The sequence below is a fragment of the Brachyhypopomus gauderio genome, chromosome 15 (genome assembly GCF_052324685.1).
Source record: "Brachyhypopomus gauderio isolate BG-103 chromosome 15, BGAUD_0.2, whole genome shotgun sequence".
Lineage (NCBI taxonomy): Eukaryota > Metazoa > Chordata > Actinopteri > Gymnotiformes > Hypopomidae > Brachyhypopomus > Brachyhypopomus gauderio.
In genome coordinates, this window is record NC_135225.1 from 9,264,439 (window position 1) to 9,286,154 (window position 21,716).

Consider the following 21,716-nt stretch of genomic DNA (forward strand, 5'->3'; position numbering starts at 1 on the left):
TTTCTTTTGTTAGCTAACTATATTAACTCTATTCCTCCAGCCAAGCCTGTCACACACACACTGTTGATGCTTTTATGTGTGTGTCATCACAGGTAGGTGTTTACATGTTTCTTTTGAACTTTTTAGATTCTTAATCCATTCACAGTGCAATGAAACATTGTAGCCTATGTTGCTACTGTAACACCAGCCATACCTGTTAACGTTAGTGCAGTGTAACCTAATGTCAGTGCATCTGAACACCACCAGAACACAATGCAGGATCTCATTCATTAGACAGAACAAGTGGGTTACAATGACACTGCAAGAAGAACTTATGTGCAAGCAGCAGGAGTGCTCTGTGGAGCATCTCTAATCAAGCGTGCTTCGCTCAGAACAGGCAGAATCATTGCTTTAACATTTAATAGATGATCCACTGTGAAATCAGCCCTTTAAAAGTGCTGAATACTGCCACTTGCAGACATGCTCAGATAAGCCTTACACACATTAGGCAACAGTTCTCAGTCTCAGACAGATATAAATTTCCAGTGTGGTCCATAGTTCCTCAGGGAGACAGCAGTTGTTTATCTCTCATGCAGCTTGGCTTCAGATTTAGGGATGTTCACTCCACAACCCATGAGTCAAAGATAGCGCAACTCATCTCCAAATGTTTTGTATTTATGCTACAATTAAGAATGGATACGTTACAATACTACACAATATTACAATATTAATTATATCTAATATAATATAATATTATAATATATAATATTTTAAATGTATATAAAAATATTACAATATTACTTTACCATAAATAACCAGAATACAAGTCTGTAGTGGAAAAAAATGTACAGGCTATATAAAAATGCTTATCCCAAATGTGAGCTTAATTCTTTTTTTAATTAAAAACATCCGAAGAAAGGCATGATATTGGTGATCTATTTCTTGTTGGTTCTCTTTTATAACACACAGAAGCTCAGCGCTGCCTCCTTGTATTATTAAAGCCCATTTAGCTGTAGCCACAGTAAAATCACAGCATGTCAAAGAGACAAGGCAATCTAAAGAAGGGCTGCAACAAATGATCTTTGGCTGTGGTATCTCTCTGAAGCACAGCCTGATTCTGCTGTCACTCTCTAGCTCGGAGGGAGCACTGCATTATTGCAGTGGGGATGGGAAGCCCTCCACTCCTCCATTGAATCCTTCATGATTGCAGACTGAGGTGCATCTTGCAGAACTTAATGCAATGTCTTAGCAGTGTTTGTACCAACAAATTTAGCCTCAGTGTCTGGAATCTAAATAAAGAAATGAATAACTCTCTCCAACAGAGCTGTGAGTGTGATTATTGCATCATGCTACTGAAATGTCAACATGCAGTTAGATATTCGAATGTCTCTGACATACAATAACTGAAAACAAGAGTTTTTTTGTTTATATAACATATCACGATAAAAGTACAACATAACAGTTCCATGGATATTTCTTATGTCATTTCAAATGTGAACTTTTTGATTTTAAATATATAGTGTGACTATATGATTTTCATACAATAGGCCTACCAATTGTTACATTTATCTGTCTATTTATTTATTTAATGTTTGTTCAATTCCTTGATGCTCAATTGAATTATGGTATCAATGCCTTTTGCTGTCTGTAATAGTCTAATATGGTGTCTGTCATGGTGGGGAGGCCGGGCCGCCACCAGAGGGCACGTGCATCCACACACACACACACACACACACACACACACACACACACGCCTAGAGATACTTGGGCTGTGTTCAAAATAGTCTACTACATACTACTGGCATACTGATCGAGCCCCAATTCAGTATGCCGTACGCAGTATGTGACCAAAATGAAAATTTCCAGTACGCGAAACATACCCGGATGACCTACTACTTCCGCAAAATATTCCAGTACGCGAACAGAGCTATCTTCGTGGTGTACAGCATCCCATCATGCAACGCTACGTTCACGTGACCCCGTAGTGTGCTTTGCTTTTGTCGCATACTGGAAACTGTACTGCATACTACTACGAGGACCAGTATGCAGTATCCAGTATATACTGAGTCCAGTATGCAGTATACAGTATGTAGTAATCTATTTTGAACACAGCCTCCGTCTTTCCACAGGCTGTGTTTTTAATTGCGCCATACGCCTTCTTCAGAGCCACAGGATCTGTCAGACATTAAGCGTTACACTACAGTTATGTGGACGGCGAGCTGTTAAAAAAGTTACAGGACAGTAACTTTAATTAGCAATTAAGGCTATTAATTAGAAATGAACCACGATTAAGACTATGTTTGAATTAGGCTTCATAACTGATGGCAGAAAGGTTCTGTTACCGTTTTTGTCCTGTGCTTTGATTAAATATTGACGGATCTAAAGATCCATCAGTGCAACACCTGGCCAAGCTAGCTGTGAACCTCAGACACAAGTGGCCGAGCTGCCTCAGAAGATTCTGGTTACCGTTCAAGGTGTCCAGCTGCACAGGTAGCTAACTAACCTGCCCCAGGTAGCTAGCGTTAGCTTAATAACTATCTAACTGGTTAACTTAGCTTTGTAGTTCAATGAGCTAGAAGCGGAAAGAATGAGCAATGCACCCCATTAAGGAAAATAAACTCTGTAGCTGTTTCCTTCTTTTAAGAAACACTAAGCTAACTTGGCTAAAGCTTTGTTTTCTTTTTGCTGGATAGTGTTAAAACAGTGCACTATGTGCGCACGCTTGTTTGAGCTGTATCTTAGCAACGGTGACCTCATTGTAGAGCGATTCGAATAGACTACATGGGTGAAACGCAGCAGATGCAGTTGTGATGCCAGTGATGCGGTGTTTAGGACTACCAGCACTAGTCGTGTTCGAATATTTTATCATTACCCACAAATAATATTACTGGTGTCTGGCGTTCCTGTCTGCGTGGGTTTCCTTCCACAGTCCAAAAACATGGGATTAGGAGAATTGATCACTCCACATTAAGTAATGTGTCTAAAATGTTGATTGTAAAGTGTCCCTGAAAATTTGAAAGGCACTATACAAGTGCAAGTTTGAATAATAAAAAATATTATTCAAATAACTTTCCACCAGGAATTAACTGGGAAACTGGAGTCTCTCTGGACACATTAAATGATAGTTGTCACGTTGAGGACCCCGGCCCCTCCCTTTTGGGCGTGTGTCAACGTTGTCCACGTGCTTTGTCTGCGTCAGTGGATATCCGTGGTTAGGGTTATGTCGTGTGATTAATTTAGTCTCACCTGTGAATCGTCTCGTAATCACGTGGGGCTAATGTGGTTTGTCTATTTAATGTGCGCTCGCGCAGTGTCCTGTGCTCGTCGTTGTCTAAGTTTACACGTTGCTGTGTGTGTGAGAGTTGTATGTTGCTCGCTATTGCGCAATTCTCTGTTAAAATAAAAGTGACGTCAGTCCAAAGAGGATTCTGTGTCTCGTCCTTCGCCGACCCACGAACGTCACAATAGTAATGTGCAGAACAAATCTGCGATGAGATTATGCTAGTCTAGATTTTCTGAAAATAACAGTTAATTAATAATAGCAATTCTCTTTCAAAAATAATAAATTTTATAATAAACAACAAGAGTACACCACAGTATTAGTTGTGCTGTAGGATCTGTTGTTTTTCAGGCCAGTTCTTTTTACCAGTGTTTGTATTGTAACCTGGTGTAGGCGTATGCCACATTCCTGTAATAACATGGTACTCTTGCCATACTTCTCTGTTTGTGGCATTTTTGTGGCAATGTAGAAGTTTTGTGTATTTCTGCAATGTGTTATATTACATTTAATACAGCAGTCCTATGGTACTGCAAAGTACTGTCATATTGTTAAGAGTAAATCTGCCTCACTTCAAGTGCCTTATGTATTGTTGTTTACCACTTATGGAATTGCTAAAAATAAAATAAACCAAAGATTATAATGTAATTGGTTATTTAAATATCTAATTAAGGTGAATATGATGACATTGAAGGCACTGATGGACACTACTCTGTTTAAATAAGCAAATGAACTTCTGAAATGTTCCTTTGCAAGGGGAAATAATCACCACCAATGCATTCTGTGTTCAAATTGTTATCTAATGTTTAAGTTCCTTTCTCATAAAGTAGTGAGATATAACCTATGAAAAGTAGTGAGATATAGCCTATGGAAAGTTACTTCTCAGATTGGTATCTCTCATTTACACTTCAAGATTAAGGAAGCAGATAAATTGAACACTCATCTTTACTATAATTGTCAGCCAATTCAGTCATACCCAGGCTAGCCTGAGCAGTAATCCAGAGTCTCTCGCTCTATGTGTGCTTACCACCAAGGTGCTGAACATAGATAGCCTAAATGACGTTGATCAATGGTACTGTGATAATCACATTAGCTACTGTGACAATTCAGAAGGATAACTAGCCACAAAAAACACCAACAAAGTAGTAAATCAGTATTTTCATTCACCTGCAACTGCACTTGGATAAATGCTTTTTAATGTGATATTACTGATATTCAAAACATATTTCCAAATACATCAGATGTCAGATTTGTCAGTATTTGCATCTTAAATAAGGGGGAGCATTATGTTAAACACACAGCAAACTTGAAGCACAGGTTGGCCTATGATGGACCAAACGAGATTGGAAGGCTTGGCTTATTTTACCTCTACCCACAAATCATCTATTAAATAATGAAATAATGATCGATCTAAAGGCATTAGATACATTAGATTACATTACATTATTAGGCATTACATACTCAATCCTTTTCCTCTCTCAGAAAACAGGTCAATCCAAAAGCATCATACAGTGCAGCATTACATATTACATAGCAAACATAATATGAGTAACATGTGGTGACAAATCATCCATTGCATAACCAACTGAAAGTATTCATTGGTATTAGACTATAACCCATGGAATTACGCTGTAACCCATGCAGCCTATGGGTTACCCACCCTTCATCCTCTACGTCAATAGCTGCTTTCTGACCATAGTATTCACCATCAGGTGGATATTTCTGGGCAGTAGACCACTCCCCACCCAGCAGTGACTGTGTCTGATACACCAACACCACACACACCATCATGTCACTACCACATCACTGCTGTGTTGAGAATAAATAGGTGCCCAGCCAGCAATAGAAATTGAACAGCGACATTGTTGAGATACACAGGACAAAATTGCTGTGTAATACGCAAGGTTTTAGAGAAACAGAACTTTTCTGACTGAGGTCCTTCATCAGCAGTTCTAGCACAACCACTTTCACGGCACAGCTGATGAAGGACCTCTGAACCGTTTCTTGGAAATGTTTGGTATTACTCTGCACTTTGGACTTTTTACTACATCTCTCTCTCTCACTATATATGTGTGTGTGTGTGTGTGTGTGTGAGAGAGAGAGAGAGAGAGAGAGGGGGTCCTTTATCAGAGAGAGGTCCTCTGTACCTCTGTCTGAAAACTTTGTGTGCTTCACTACAATTTTTAATGTCTACGTATCTTACCAAAGTACACTGCAGTTACCTACATATATAGTCTGTAATTGGTTGGGATGCTCATTAGTACTGCAAAGTCCAATGGTGTTATGGATTAAAAATTGTGCAGCACTCAGCAGTAAAATATTTTTTTGGAAATAAAATGTGGAGTAAAATGAGCATTGGCCTCTTGAGTAGACATGTTCCCTACTATTGACTATTGACATGCAGCTAAATAATGCAGCTTTTTACTGCCTCCTCATTTAAGTCCCATCTCAGTGTCAACTGTATGTGTGTGTGTGTGTGTGTGTGTATGTGTGTGTGCGTACGTGTGTGTGTGTGTACGTGTGTGTGTGTGTATGTGTGTGCGTGTGTGTATGTGTGTGTGCGTGTGTGTGAGTGTGTGTGTGTGTGTGTGCGTGTGTGTGAGTGTGTACATGTGTGTGTGTGTGTGAGTACGTGTGTGTGTGTGAGTGTGTGTGTACATGTGTGTGTACATGTGTGTGTATGTGTGTGTGTGTGCGTGTGCGCATGTGTGTGAGTGTGTGTGTACGTGTGTGTGTGTGTACATGTGTGTGTGTGTGAGTGTGTGTGTGTGCGTATGTGTGTGTGTGTACATGTGTGTGTGTGTGTGAGTGTGTGTGTACGTGTGTGTGTGTGTGTGAGTGTGTGTGTACATGTGTGTGTGTGTGTGCGTGTGCGCGTGTGTGTGAGTGTGTGTGTACGTGTGTGTGTGTGTGTGTGTGTGTGTGTGTGTGTGTGTGTGTGTGTGTGTGTGTGTGCGTGTGCGCATGTGTGTGAGTGTGTGTGTACGTGTGTGTCTGTGTGTGTGTGTGTGTGTGTGTGTGTGTGTGTGTGTGTGTGTGTGTTTTGCGTGTGCGTGTGCTACAGCATGCGGACCAGGAGCCGTGTGTGATTGGTAATGATCTGAGTGATGGGATCATGCCCTGGGCCTGATGGGCATGATCAGCTACTGCACACTGTCTGTCTTCCTTCTCACAGAGGACACATTCTTACTCTGTCCAAATATCATATGATGGAAGACAAATGAGTTGGTGGGCTGAAAGTGAAGCATGATTATTAAGGCTTTCTTCCTGTGATTTAACTCTCTGTTTACATCTATACATCTCTGGAAACCATCCAAAGGGCTTTACCATCTCATTTTCTGTTGTTTAACATTCAAAGGTTGTGCAACACACCACAAAATAGAATATGGCCTATTAATGCAGTACATCTTTGACAGCAAGTGCTTCAAAGTACATATTTAGCACTCACTCAAAATGTCATCTTATGTTTTGTCTCAGCTGCTAACAAATATTTATGGATTATTCTTTGAACAAACACCCTTGTCACTCCAGAGATTTAAAACTCCTTGAAATGACAAAAACTTAATTTTTTCCTTGTCTGGTACACAGGTATGTTCACGACTTAAACTCCAGGTGAGAGGCAGCATATGTTTTCGCCAGGTGTTATTAGCAACAGCAGGGTAAATGCATGCTCAGAATATGCTGCCTGAACTGTCGGAAAAAAAACAGAAGTGTCCTGTCTTTGAGATGAAAGGCCTGGGCAAAGGAAAGCTTAAGAAATGTTTAGTTACTTTGTGTAAACTTTTGTTGTTAACCTTGGCTACATGATCTAGTTTTTTATATTTATTATAAAATAAATAAAGTAATTCAGCAGAAATTGTGCATATAGGTGAGCAGTGGCCAACCAATCAGGGACTTAGAGCCAAGTTTTCTGCAGGCCCTGTTCTACGCTGCGTTGACCTGTTGGTGGTGGTGGTGGTGGTGTGTGTGTGTGTGTGTGTGTGTGGGGGGGGGGGGGGGGGGGGGGGGGGGTATTTTTTTTTAACAACACCAGATGTTAATTTCTTATGTTGTCGCATCATCATTCAGATCTGTCTTGTAGTCAATATACAGGTTTAGTTCTGTCAGCACTGTACAAAGTTAAAATGTCTGAACATCTATTTGCATTTTTTAACAATTAGCTAAGTAGCAATAATTTCAAGACTTCCATTTTCTTAAATCTCACTTTCCTTACACTAATTTATGCCTTAAAAGCCAATTCATCAAGTACACTTTACTGAATTTGTAAACGAATTATACGATATCCTGTAATTATGGTTCAGTAATGGAGTTTGCTAATGATGGACTGAATCTCCATGGGGTGTGTATTCATTTGTGCTACAATTAGACATGGCGAAGATGGATGAACCAGGTGCATGAGGAAAGTACTCTGTTTGCTCACAGTTCTAGCGATAAACGCCATTTGACTGATCTTCTCGTTGAGCTATTCATTTGACTGATCATCTTGTTAAGGATACTCAGCTTTTTCTTCCCAAGTCTGGGAATAATTAAAGCTGGGGGCAGTAGAATTTTGGCAAGGCTATTTTGAAATAATACCCCCTCCCAGCTGGGGTATTCGTTGGGGTGAATAATATGCAATTTTAATTAAACAACAGCTACAATCCCCAGACATGTGAACAAGTCACTAAATTGCAAGTAACAAGTAAGTCTCTAGTCTTCACAATCAAGTCTCGAGTCAAGTCCCAAGTCAATACAAGCGAGTCTCGAGTCAAGTCCCAAGTCTTAAATTTCAAGTCCTAGTCAAGTCACCAGATGTAATTTCAATATTTAACACAATTGATGCAGTTGATTGGTAGTATATTAAGTTAGTCAGACCAACTAACGTTAGGCGTTTGAGTGTTTCGATTCGCTTGAGTGAGATTTCGTCGCAATTGTCGTCATCACCAAATTTTTGTATGATTTCAAAAGAGAAATAATTTTATGACAAAATGTTAACAAAAGCTAAAATGCAATGACATGCATTGTCATGAAATCATCATGAAAGAAGGTGATAAGAAATACAAAAAGTAAAAGAGAAATGAGTGATTCAACTATGGAAACAACCGACCTATGACCAGTTCTCTGAATCTTTTTCTGAAGCGGTTGACTAGCATATGACACAGTTTTAAATAGAATTTTACATTTATTTGTATAGCTCAGAAAAAGTAGAAAATTGTATATAGTATGCCAGATTAAGCATACTATATACTAGTGAGTTTTGACTTCTGGAAATTCCCTCTGAAATCGAAGCAGGCTGAGGTAGTGTTTGTATTGTAGCGTGGTGTGAAAAAGAGAGACAGCAGACCAGCAGACATATCCATCATCAACGTGACAAGACTCTTTTAATAAATTACCTGAGCAGTGTAATTACATATAGAGCCGTGATAACGTAGAACAGACCCAAATGGTACACGAAACATGAGGGAATGTCATAAATGAGACAACATTACACACACACATGGCAGGAAGGCTCAGACAGAATACAACTGCATAAACTGACACAGGGTAACTTTAACGGCACAAATATTCAAATACATAACCGATAAACACATGCACAGACATCACATCAACAGAACAATACACAGGGGCATGTAGCGCCGTCCCCCATTGGACCGACGCTACAGTATGCTTGTGAAACTGCTTTCCCTGTGGAGATTTTTTTAAATTGTATAGATAGCTTTTAACCTTTTCACTCTTTTCAAGATTTAAGAGTGATAGGATTCTCTCTGCATTATGCATATCTGTGACTGATTTCATTTTCAGAGAGAGAGAGAGAGAGAGAGATAGCGAGCCAGGAGTCGTGATTTCGAGGATCACCATTTAAGTAGAATCATCCTGCGGACAGTCGGGGACAGAAAGAGAGAAAAGGCAGAAATTGCTATGATTTTGCAAGTGACACGGAGCAGAGCAGAGCAGTGACTATTGCTAGTGGAACTGGGGTCAAAACATGCACGAAAGAGGAGTGAAGTGTACCCAGGTAGCAACGTTTGTATATTTATACATTTTCACCTAAGGCCTGCTTTCTATTTTGCTATTTTTGTTTATTCTGAGTTAATTGATAAAGTTATTAAGTTTCATTGTGTCCTCGTTATTTCTAACAAACCTTCCTATTCGAATCCTACATGAGGTAGGAATATCCATGTCAGTACTGCAGGACAAACACATTACAAAAACTTGAATGTGAGGTGTTATACTCTAAGCACCAGTGTCACACTACATTATGAATTCCAATGTGGCTTTTAGACTCTTACTGCTCACGAGTGTTTTGCGTCTTGTGGTATGGCCTCTAAATATATTTCTGCTCATCTTTGAATGGCGGATTACCTTCAGACCTTCCCTGGAGACCTTCCCTTCAGACCTTCCCTGGAGACCTTCCCTGAAGACCTTCCCTTCAGACCTTCCCTGGAGACCTTCCCTTGCAGGTATTGTCACTGTTGTTTTTGCTTTTTCTTCACAATTCTCACAGTGCTTCTGTCATGAACTGCTTTTGTCCTTGGCCAACCTTTTCAGTGTCTGGTTGTTAGTATACCAATGGTTTATTTTTACTTCAGGATGTTCCAAATCATTGTATTGGCTTAGCTCAGTGCTCCTGCAGTGGCTCTGATTTTTCTCAGCCTCCCACCTGCTTGCTTTTATCCCACAGGAAGCTCTGTGTGGTCTTCGTGTTGGTTTAACTTCTTTAACAACAAATAGAGTCTTCACAGGCAAATCCCAGGTTTCAAACAAAGAGTAGACATTCAGAGGCATTAGTTGTTAAAATAACAGAGAACATCTAGCAATAGGTTGCTCAAATTAGAGGTACCATAAGGAGGTTATAAAAATAGCACTGGCAAAATAATTTCTCTACCCACCTCCCCACCCCTCTTAAGATGCCCTTAATGGTTATACCAAACATAGCATTTAAACCTGAGAGATGTTCTCCTGTTTGCAAACATCTAACCTCCAAACTCTACCAGCCATACTGTCAACCTATAACAGTATGTGTCAATGTTTAGAACTGAACAACACTGTAAAACCTATGTGTTACACAATTCTTCAGTTTGTAAAACAAAATACAACTACTGCTTAAGTGATGTTCTGTTGTTTGCTGTCAAGGAAAATGCAAGATTCAACAGGAGTCCAGAGTGTAATGTGTTGTGCCCACACTGCTGCGTGATGTGTGTGCACACCAAGGAGAGTCAGATTCTGGCGGGGGAGTCGTAATTCGGCACAAGAATGCAGGACAGTTGGCAACCCTGCTGCAACATATGCAGGGACCAATACATTTCTGTCCAAAATGTGCAGATGTTTAGCTCTGTTTGTTCCAGCTGAACAGCCTTGCCCATTGTTTTATCAGTTCATGGAGTATAAAAGCATCAATTGGAAAGAAAGACAGTCCTTTAGCTATGGAGCAAAGAGAAGACTACAACAAGGAAAGAGAGAAGTCCAGCTAAGTTGGCTTAACTAAATCCTTAAGGTCACGTACATTCACGAAAATAATGCCATTCTCCATATTGCAATCAATCCTCAGTCTCATGGGCACAACACCAAGGTTTTGTGCACAAAGGAGGAAACTGAATGAGCTAACTGATGGATAGTTATTTATTGGTTTACATACATGCCTCAGAACTTTCTGCAAAAATATATGTAGCTCAAATGGACCAAGATTAATCAAATCAAAATCAAATCAAATATATTTGTATAGCGCTTTTCACAACACATGTTGTCACAAAGCGCTTTACAGGATTTTAATGGATGAATGGCTTGTGTTTGTCATAAGCATCAGCATAACATATACCGTACTCACAAAATATAAGGGGTATTTGGCTCTTGGGTGAAATTTATGGAAAACATAAAATGTTCATGATATATCATGAAAGTAGGGCATTTAAGTAGAAGCATATAACGGTGATTTTCTCAATTTATTGAAACAAAAGATGACAACAGTCATGGGTATACCCCAACACAAATGTCTCAATAACTTGCCTTGTGGCCTTGAGCATTAATTACAGCTTGACAACAATGTCTCTTGCTGTTCGCAGGAATGGCATCCCACTCTTATTGAAAGGCGGCCCTCGGGTCATTGAGGTTCTGGGGTACAGAGCAAAGAGCCTCTATGCAGCGTAAGTTTTTTGTGGGATTCAGGTGTGGATTAAGCGCAGGCCACTCCATTTGAGGTACCTCAGTCTCCAGCAGCCGGTCCCTAATAATGCGACACATAGTTCTGGATAAGAGCCATAGTGAAAATACACTGATGGAACACACAATGAACACTACTATATACCTGAAACCTTTAAGGGCCTACAATAAATCTCTGTAATGACATATTTATTATAATTAGAAGACAGACAAATATGTCACATGTTGAGGCATTACATCATGTTAATTCCAGCACTGTCTTGTGTACTTGCTACTCTCCAGAGGTTTCAGCAGGAGCTCATCAAGTCATGTGCTTCCTTCTAATGGGTCTGTTAAAGACCTCCTCTGAGAGACATACTACCACTTTGTTGAATCAACATAATACACTGCTCAAAAAAATAAAGGGAACACTTAAACAACACAATGTAACTCCAAGTCAACCACACTTATGTGAAACCAACCTGTTCAGTTAGGAAGCAACACTGATTGTGAATCAATTTCACCTGCTGTTGGTCAATTGGACCAGACAACAGGTAGAAATGAGAGGCAATTAGCAAGACAACTCCTATAAAGTAGTGGTTCTGCAGGTGGTGACCACAGACTTTTTCTCTGTTCTCATCCTTTCTGGCTGATGTTTTGGTCACTTTTGCATTTTGTCAGTTCTCTCACCATAGAGGTAGCATGAGGCGTTGTCTACAACCCACAGGAGTTGCTCCAGGATGGCACATCAATGCGAGCTGTGGCAAGAAGGTTTGCTTTGTCTGTCATCACAGTGTCCAGAGCATGGAGCAGATACCAGGAGAAAGGCCAGTACACCAGGAGACATGGAGGGGGCCATAGGAGGGCAACAACCCAGCAGCAGGACCACTAACTCCTCCTTTGTCCAAGGAGGAACAGGAGGAGCAGTGCCAGAGCCCTGCTAAATGACTTCCAGCAGGCCACTATTATCCATGTTTCTGCTCAAACTGTCAGAAACAGACTCCATGAGGGTGGTATGAGGGTCCGATGTCCACAAGTGGGGCTTTTGCTTACAGCCCAACATCATGCAGGGCGATTGGCATTTGCCAGATAATACCAAGATTGGCAGATTTGACATTGGCACCCTGTGCTCTTCACAGATGAGTGCAGGTTCACACTGAGCACATGTGACAGACATGACAGAGTCTGGACACACCATGGAGAACGTTCTGCTGCCTGTAATATCATCCAGCATGACCGGTTTGGCAGTGGGTCAGAAATGATGTGGGGAGGCATTTCTTTGGAGGGCCACACAAACCTCCATGTGCTAGCCAGAGGTACCCTGACTGTCATTAGGTACCGGGATGAGAGCCTCAGACACATTGTGAGACCATATGCTGCTGCAATGGGCTCTGGGTTCCTTCTGATACATGGCAATGCTAGGCCTCATGTGGCTTAAGTGTGTCAGCAGTTCCTGCATGATGAAGGCATTGATGCTATGGACAGACCTGCCTGTTCCCCAGACCTGAATCCAATCGAGCACATCTGGGACATCATGTCTCGTTCCATTCACTAACGCCACACTTTAATCCAGGAGGAGATTCCTCAGGAGAACATCCGCCACCTCATCAGGAGCATGCCCAGGTGTTTTAGGAAGGTCATATAGGCATGTGGAGGCCACACAGTACTGAGCCTCATTTTATCTTGTGTTGAGGAATTTCCACTGAAGTTGGATCAGCCTGTCATTTGATTTTTCACTTTGATTTTGAGTATGATTCCAAATTCAGACCTCCATGGGATAATCATTTTGATTTACATTGATCATTTTTGTTGATCATTTAAATTTATGTAATAAATAAAGATTTTAAACTGGAATATTTTATTCATTGAGATCTAGGATGTGTTATTTTAGTGTTCCCTTTATTTTTTTTTGAGCAGTGTATATAGCAGTCTTTTAACTTGTAGATTCAATTGATCATGTCCCCCTGCCCTAGGGTACACTCAAACACAAAGGCCTTTGACGAATGTCTGTATGTTTAAAACATACCACTGTTCTTTTTTAATCATAGCATTGTGTAAATAATTCCTTTATTTTTCATTCTCCTACATGGAGGCCATAAATAACCAACTGCAAAAGAAATGTCATTTTGACCAATAAAAGCTATGCCTACAGAATTTTTGAGGAAAAAATACAAATCAATTTAGTGCAAAAAATTAATGGAGGAATGAAATATGAAAAACAATCAGGGATATGAAAACATCCATGTACATATAATACATAAAAACATGGCACATTTATGGACACAAAAATAAACATAGTACAACATAAGGTTTTGAGTTGCGAACTATGGGAGATGCTAAAAAAGAAATGTTTGTAAGAAAGTTGAGAAAGATGTACAAATGAGAATCATGACCTGAAGCTTCATGCCTAGTGTAGTAGTTCTCAGTTGAGAGCTGTAGGAGGAGAGTGGCAAGCCAACATAATTATCCTGAGCTCTGTGGCAGGAGACAGACTTGGCTTCATCTTCCCACACTAATTGGAGAGGGAAAGTAACACACCACCTTAACATGCAATAGGTGTCAAATGAAGGTTCACGGAATGGTCACATTACCAAGGGAACATTTCACCTGCCTGCTTTGTTCCTCTACATGTGCTTTGATGATTCAGGAAGCTACATGATTGTTGATGAAAACATTATTAGTGATAATGTCTGCAAGCTGCAAAAGCTTAAACTGAGAAAGTGAATTGAAACATGTTTTGGGGTGCACTGGACGAATGAATGCAGGTCTAAAGTAGTACTTTGTGAATGTAGTAATACAAGACCTCAGGCTTGTTATGTCATTTCAAACCTGGTTGAATTCTAATGAGTAGATTCCAGATACCAGTTCCCTGTAATTGATTTCTCATTGTGCATGTGCATGTATATGTACACATAGTGCAGGGATGTAATGAATATGTAAACCTTTGCAGCTTTATAGTATGCAATCCTCTTTAATCTACATTGTAAAACTACCGTACGTATTAACTGAAAGAGGTGATGAATTAATGATTCTATCTGTCTGTCTGTGATTGTATGTGTTTGTTTGTATTGATTGTATTGTTGTGTATTGTATTTAAGATCAGCCTGGCTTTTTCAAATAAAGTGATAAAATACATGACTATCTTAGAAATAACATGACTGAAAGAGAGCCTACACAGTCATGAAAGTCATCAAACTGGATAATTCTTCAAGCTACTGTTACTGTTCTTTGCTCAGTCTTCATCAATAAAATAAATGTATACCTGGAAGGCGATGTTTGATGTACTTTAAGCACACTATTCTGATTCATCCTCCAAACTATAATAGCAAACATAATGACCCATAAAGGTAATTCACTATAAAATATCAACATTAAGTAATACAAAAACAAAACATGAAGACGTGGTTGCGAATACTAGAAGCCTGAAGTCAATATTTGAAGTTTTGAGCTTTGAAGCAACACCATTCACTTGATCCAGGCTGATGAAATCAGAAAACACATTTATCTTCTTGGCTCCTATTACCCCAACGCTTAAATAAGGCTATAATTAAAATCATCGGGAAAAGATGAAAGACTTGCAAAATGGATATGTAAGGCAAATTGACTCGTATTATACTTTTCACATGCTATTGTAACAATCGTCACTATGTTTTCTGTCCCGTTTGATTTGCCTTTTGTTTCTATTCGTCTGTTTGTCTGCTTTATTTAGTTCTCTTTAAAATAAAGCCAACATGTGCTCGTTTTACTTGTGTCTCCCTATACCGCCTTCACAGATTGCTGTGATTAGATATTTAGTTTTTAGACCTCCAGATTCAATATGTTGCTTCTCTCTTATGACAAATATCATAACTAATACTGCGTTTATGTCGAGGCAGATCGTCCTTTAATTAAACGGTTTTAATGTAAACAGCTAGGACGACGAAACACGAAGCGAACCGGGCAATACAAAGACATGGGCTTGTACTGGTGGGAACTACGTTACCCAGAATGCTGTGTGTAGGGGCTGGGGGGATACTGGTTAATAAATGGAAATGTGCTTGAAGCGGTGTACCGGTTGTCTCTCCGTGATAGCTAAAGTAAGCTATATATGCATAACTATACATGGTGTCAGAAGTGAGCAGTTTAGCGAATGCCACGTACATTTGCCACTACATGCGTAAAGTGAGCGGACTCGAGGCTGTCGCTGTGAACGGAAAAAGAAAAACCGAGAGTTACGGAGAGAAAAAGAAAAGGCGCGCGAAACTCGAGCGAGAGCAGTGCAGCTTAGCAAAAACGGCCGGCGTGTTTTTTTTTATTCCCAACGAATTTGACTCATAGCACAAAAAAATAAATAAATTGAAGAAATGGCAGTTGCAGCAGTACAGATAACACACCCGGAGCCCTTCGACTTTTCCAACTCAGCCGAGTGGCCCAGGTGGATTAGGCGGTTTGAACGCTTTCGTCTAGCATCAGGACTGAGCACAAAACCAGAGGAATATCAGGTAAACTCTTTACTCTACGCTATGGGAGATGAAGCAGACGATATCCTAGCAGTACTGCCCCTCAGTGAGTCAGACAAGAAGAAATACGACACAGTTGTACAAGCATTTCAGCAACACTGTGTAGGGAAACATAATGTTATATTTGAAAGAGCCCAGTTCAATCGCAGATGCCAAGAAGAGGGTGAAAGTGCAGAGGCATTTATCACAGCAGTACATAAGCTCGCAGAGCAGTGTAATTTTGGCGCGCTGAAAGAAGAGCTAATCAGGGATAGGCTTGTAGTGGGAATTCGAGACCACAGATTGTCCGAACTTCTGCAGCTAGATCCTGACTTAACTTTGAGCAAAGCGATACAAAAAGTCCGCCAAAATGAAACCGTGAAAAAACAGCAAGTGGTACTGCATGGCTATAAAAATTCAGAAGCAGCCAAAGGAATTAATGTAGATGCTATAAGAGGAAAAGCGGGAAACAAAAAGATTTTTCAAAACGCAAAGTATGAAAAACAAGACAGAAAAGGCATCCATAAAGGTAAACAGCATCAGTACCAAAGAGACTGTGGCAGATGTGGTGCTGGAAAAAAGCACGCATGGAAAGATTGTCCTGCTAGAGAGGCTGAATGCCATAAATGTCACAAAAAAGGACACTTTGCCGCTGCATGTCGTACATCGAAAATAGACTCTGTGTCTCATGGTGAATGTGAATCCTGCTCAGAGGACTTCGGTTTTCTCGGAGAATTGTCCTCATCTACTGTTCTAGAGTGGACAGAAACAATTTCCATAAATGGAACAATCCTCCAGTTCAAATTAGACACAGGAGCAGCAGTGTCAGCGGTCCCAGAGAGTGTTTTCATCAAAAACAAACTTGGACACCTCAAAAAAGCAAAGAAGGTGCTTTATGGGCCAGGCCATAACATCCTAGATGTAAAAGGGTGTTTTCAAGGAGTCCTTAAGACGAAGGGGCGGAGCTGCACACAGGACGTTTATGTTGTTGCTGGACTGACAAAAGCATTATTGGGGCTCCCAGCACTTGAAGCATTGAGCCTTGTCCACCGCATAGATGCGGTTACACAACAAAACACTCCAAACTTTGTTGCGGCATACCCCTCTGTGTTTAGAGGGCTTGGGCTACTGCAAGAGCCATATCACATTGACCTGGAACAAAATGCGTTACCATATACGCTTTCAACACCCCGCAGAGTTCCACTGCCACTGAGAGAGAAGGTGAAGGAGGAGCTAGACCGGATGGAGCGTATGGGGGTCATTTCCAAGGTGAGCCACCCTACAGCATGGTGTGCAGGTATGGTAGTGGTCCCCAAGCCAAATGGGAAAATCCGCATATGTGTAGATCTCACTAACTTGAATAAGTGGGTCAAGAGAGAACGCCACATTCTACCAGCTGTAGACCAGTCCCTAGCGATGCTGTCCAATGCCAAAGTGTTCACGAAATTGGATGCTAGGTCAGGATTTTGGCAGATTCCCCTCACGAATGAATCAAAGCCTCTCACTACATTCATTACACCGTTTGGGAGATATTTTTTCAATCGACTCCCTTTTGGGATAGTATCTGCCCCAGAACACTTTCAACGCAGAATGTCACAGCTACTAGAGAACTTTGATGGAGTGATCTGCCATGCCGATGACATTCTTGTTTTTGGCCAAGACACGATCGAGCATGAACAGCGTTTGCACAAGGTGTTGCAGAAACTTCAATCTGAAGGCCTCACTCTGAATGAAAAGTGTGAGTTTGGCAAGAGTGAAATGCTTTTTGTGGGACACAAAATCACAGCGAAGGGTTTAGAGGCAGACCCAAACAAGGTGAGAGCAATCCTTCAAATGCCTGAGCCAACCTGTGTGGCTGACGTGCGCAGAGTTATGGGAATGGCAAATTACCTCGCAAAATTCCTCCCACAGCTTGCTTCATTTACAACTCCACTGAAGGAGCTACTAAGAGAAAGAAATGAGTGGTGCTGGGGAGATCCACAAAGAACAGCTTTCGGCAAACTCAAAGAAGAGTTGAGTTCACCAAAAGTATTGGCCCAGTACTCACCAGAGAGAGAGACCAGGGTTGCAGCAGATGCATCTTCATACGGTGTCGGTGCTGTACTTACACAAAGACAAAGTGATGACACGTGGAAACCTGTCACATACATTTCAAGAGGGCTGAGTGACACAGAGAAGCGCTATGCGCAAATTGAAAAAGAAGCACTGGCGGTAACATGGGCATGTGAAAGGTTAGTCTCATATCTCCAAGGCCTCCACTTCACATTACTCACTGACCATAAACCACTCGTACCCCTTCTGGGTACCAGAGGCCTAGATGAGTTACCACCTAGAATTCTCAGATTCCGCCTTCGCCTCTTGAGATTCTCCTATGACATACAGCATGTCCCAGGAAAAAACCTTATAACTGCAGACACACTGTCACGTGCACCGCTCAATGACGTGTGGACACAAGCTGATCAGCAGTTGGAAAAAGATGTTAGGGTTTTTGTGGACACCATAGTGGCATCACTGCCTGTGTCTGAGACTCGTCTGAAACAGATACGAGAGGCCCAAGCAGCTGACAACACATGTCAGAAAGTCAAACACTACTGTTTAGCTGGCTGGCCAGAGAAACACGCAGTAGGCAAAGACTTAAGACACTTTTGGCAAGTCAGAGCCGTACTGACCGTGGTGGATAACCTTCTCCTAAAGAGTGACAGATTAGTGATTCCAGTTCAACTACAGAAAGACATCCTTGAAAGGATTCATGAGGGACACCAGGGCATTTCTAAATGCCGAGCCAGAGCTCATCATTCTGTTTGGTGGCCAGGTCTGTCATCTGAAATCAGGCTGATGGTGGAAAACTGTGACATATGCATGCAACACAGAGTGCAGCGGTGTGAGCCACTGTTACCTAGCTCAGTCCCAGCTCGCCCTTGGTGTAAAGTAGGTATGGACCTCTTCGAGCATGAAAAGAAGCACTATGTGCTCATTGTGGATTATTTCTCCAGATACATCGAAGTGGCAGAGCTCAAGACCACATCCTCAGAGGTCACAGTGCGAGCGATCAAGGACGCGTTTGCACGCCATGGCATCCCTGACGAGGTTGTTTCTGACAACGGACCGCAGTTTGTGTCAGACACCTTTAGACATTTTGCACGTGAGTTCAAATTCATACACACCACCAGTAGCCCACGTTATCCTCAAGCTAACGGGGAAGCAGAACGGGCAGTGCGCACCATCAAAGGACTGTGGAAAAAGGAGAGAGACTACAGCAAAGCACTGCTAGTGTACAGAGCAACGCCTTTAGAGCATGGCTTCTCTCCCTCCCAACTACTTATGGGGAGACGCTTGCGCACAACATTACCCCAACCTCCTAGAAATTTGTCCCCAGCGTGGCCTAATCTACAAGAGTTCCGCAAGAAGGATGAAGCAGTGCGAGAGCGACAGGCGAGTAACTACAACCGACGCCACGGCTCTCGTCCACTTCCCAAGCTTCACATGGGGCAAAAGGTTTGGCTTGCTACAGAGCAGGTCCAAGGTTCTGTCATTGGACCAGCTCATACTCCGAGATCTTACTTGGTTGACACTTCTCGAGGGATGTTGAGGCGAAACAGACGCCATCTACGTCCAACTGGATTTGTCACAAGATCTGGAAGATTGTCTAGACCTCCTGTTAGACTGGACAAATGAACTGTTTTATTTTTTTTTTTGGAAAAAAAAAAAAAAAGATGAAGGTGGCGAGAGTGTCATGGCAAGATAATGGACTGTTTAAAAAGGTTAAAGAAAATTGTGGAAACAAAGCAATGTAGTTCTGAAATGTGTTCAAGTAAAAGGTGTTCATGGTTAAAGAAAATATGTGAAGATGTTGGAGAAACATTTAAAAAAGTACATGCTACAGAATGTTATTTGTATGGAGTATTGCTCATCTAAAAGGAGGAGGTGTACTGGTGGGAACTACGTTACCCAGAATGCTGTGTGTAGGGGCTGGGGGGATACTGGTTAATAAATGGAAATGTGCTTGAAGCGGTGTACCGGTTGTCTCTCCGTGATAGCTAAAGTAAGCTATATATGCATAACTATACAGGGCTGACATACATCAACCACCACAGACACAGCTAAATATATAGACAAAAACGAGACAGACGTGCAGCACATAACACTAACAACACAAGGGACAGGAGGGACGAAACACACAAGCCAACACAAGCGAACATACACGCCGACACAGACAGACGAGCCCCAGGGAGGAGTCGGGGCGGCTAACGTGACACTGTGATCTACACAGTCAAATGCTGCTTTAGGTTCTAGCAATACCGGGACATTTTACCAGAGTTGTCAGGTATATCTCATTTAGTATCGTTATGTTGCTACAGAGTCCAAAATGTATCAAGACAGCATGAAGACAATTTAAGCAACCCAAATGTTTACTCAAATGTTCTAAGGTCATTTGTATTTTGTCATAATAACCAGGCTGCAGGCTATTTGGGTAGCAATGAAAAATATAGATGATTTATATGTCCTAATATATGCCACAGTATGTACAGATTTTATGTACTACTTAACTCAGGGTTTAAAGTAGGAAGACTTTGTTTATAGATGTTATAGTGAACCTGAAGTTGGCTTTTTCCACTTATGCTCAGTTTCCCTGCTTTTACTGTCATGGAGTTTTCCATGGAGCTTTTGGATTGACCAGAATCTTCTTAGTCTTTACTGTGGAACAGCATCCATGACATTCAGAATTTTCACAGTCTGCACTTATGGATGGTGTCACAGCCACAGCCTTCATATTTTAAGGTCTGTGGGTGATTAAAATGGGATCATAGGAACACATTTTGGTACAAATAGAAGGTATAGTAAAAAAGCAATCTGTAATTTTAGTATTCATTACCTGTGCACTGAGAGGGGTAAACGGTGTCACAGCCCACTGAAGTGTTTCAGAGTTTGACTGATCCCAGGACAGTTATGTAAGGGGGAAAAATGAAGGGAGCAAAGAAAGAGGCAGATCAACAAATTTTCCTTGTTTCACGGTTCACGTAACCTTACTCTCCTGCCGCCTTCCCAAAGGAGCGAAAGTAGAACATTACAATGTTTTGTTTCACATACCCGATCTCACTTGAGGAAAACATGTTATGCAGGGCCACAGATGGGCTATTTTGCCCCTGACAAGCTTTCCTCTGGCATGGCACGAAATCAGATCACTGCTGGCTCGCTCTCTCTCTCCATCTTTCCTCTCCCCTCTTCACCCACTCGTGTGTTTCCTCTACACTATGAGCACAATACTCTCCCCTTTTGTGTCTTTCACAATGCTGCTCTTTCCTCTTTCTCCACATCCTGGCAGCCTGCCATCAACACCAGACCATCCCACTCTCCTCCTGCAGGTGCTCGCATCTTAACTATTTGTGCCTCCACCCCTACGTCCTCCTCCACCTTCATGCCTCCCCCCCTATCCCACACCCCATCTCAGTTACATGCCTCTGGCTGTGTTACACTACATTGTGTTTGAGTTGCATCTCCCTACAGCCTTTTCCCCACCCTCACGAATCCTAATGCACACAATACTTTTGTGCCTTCTGTGTCCCTTCCAGATGCATGTGTCCTCTTTCTTCTGACTTTGCTTCTAAGTGCCTTAGGCTTCCCTTTCCCACAGGCACCCCCACTAAACAGCCCTGGGCATGTATTTACACAACTTATCAAAATTATTCTCGTTGCAACACTGTGGCAAGGAGTAAGGTTCCTCATCCTTTAAAGGCTGAGGAGGGTTTTAGTAAAGATTCTCACCTGTTCTGAAGAATGTAATGCCTCGTTGACTGGACACAGGATTGATGACTGGAAAATTTAGCAGTAATGTAAGTAATTGAGTTGTTTGCCACAGAATTTTCAGT

At 41.4% G+C, this 21,716-nt stretch overlaps 1 long non-coding RNA gene across 1 annotated transcript; it reads right to left on the minus strand.

Annotated features, from left to right (window-relative positions):
- Window positions 1-11,334: 11,334 nt before the first annotated feature.
- Window positions 11,335-21,059, minus strand: LOC143476620 (uncharacterized). Its single transcript, XR_013121339.1, has 3 exons — window positions 20,938-21,059; window positions 20,723-20,779; window positions 11,335-11,456 (listed from the first exon to the last, which is right to left on the minus strand). It is a non-coding gene; the product is annotated as an uncharacterized LOC143476620 (long non-coding RNA).
- Window positions 21,060-21,716: the final 657 nt, after the last annotated feature.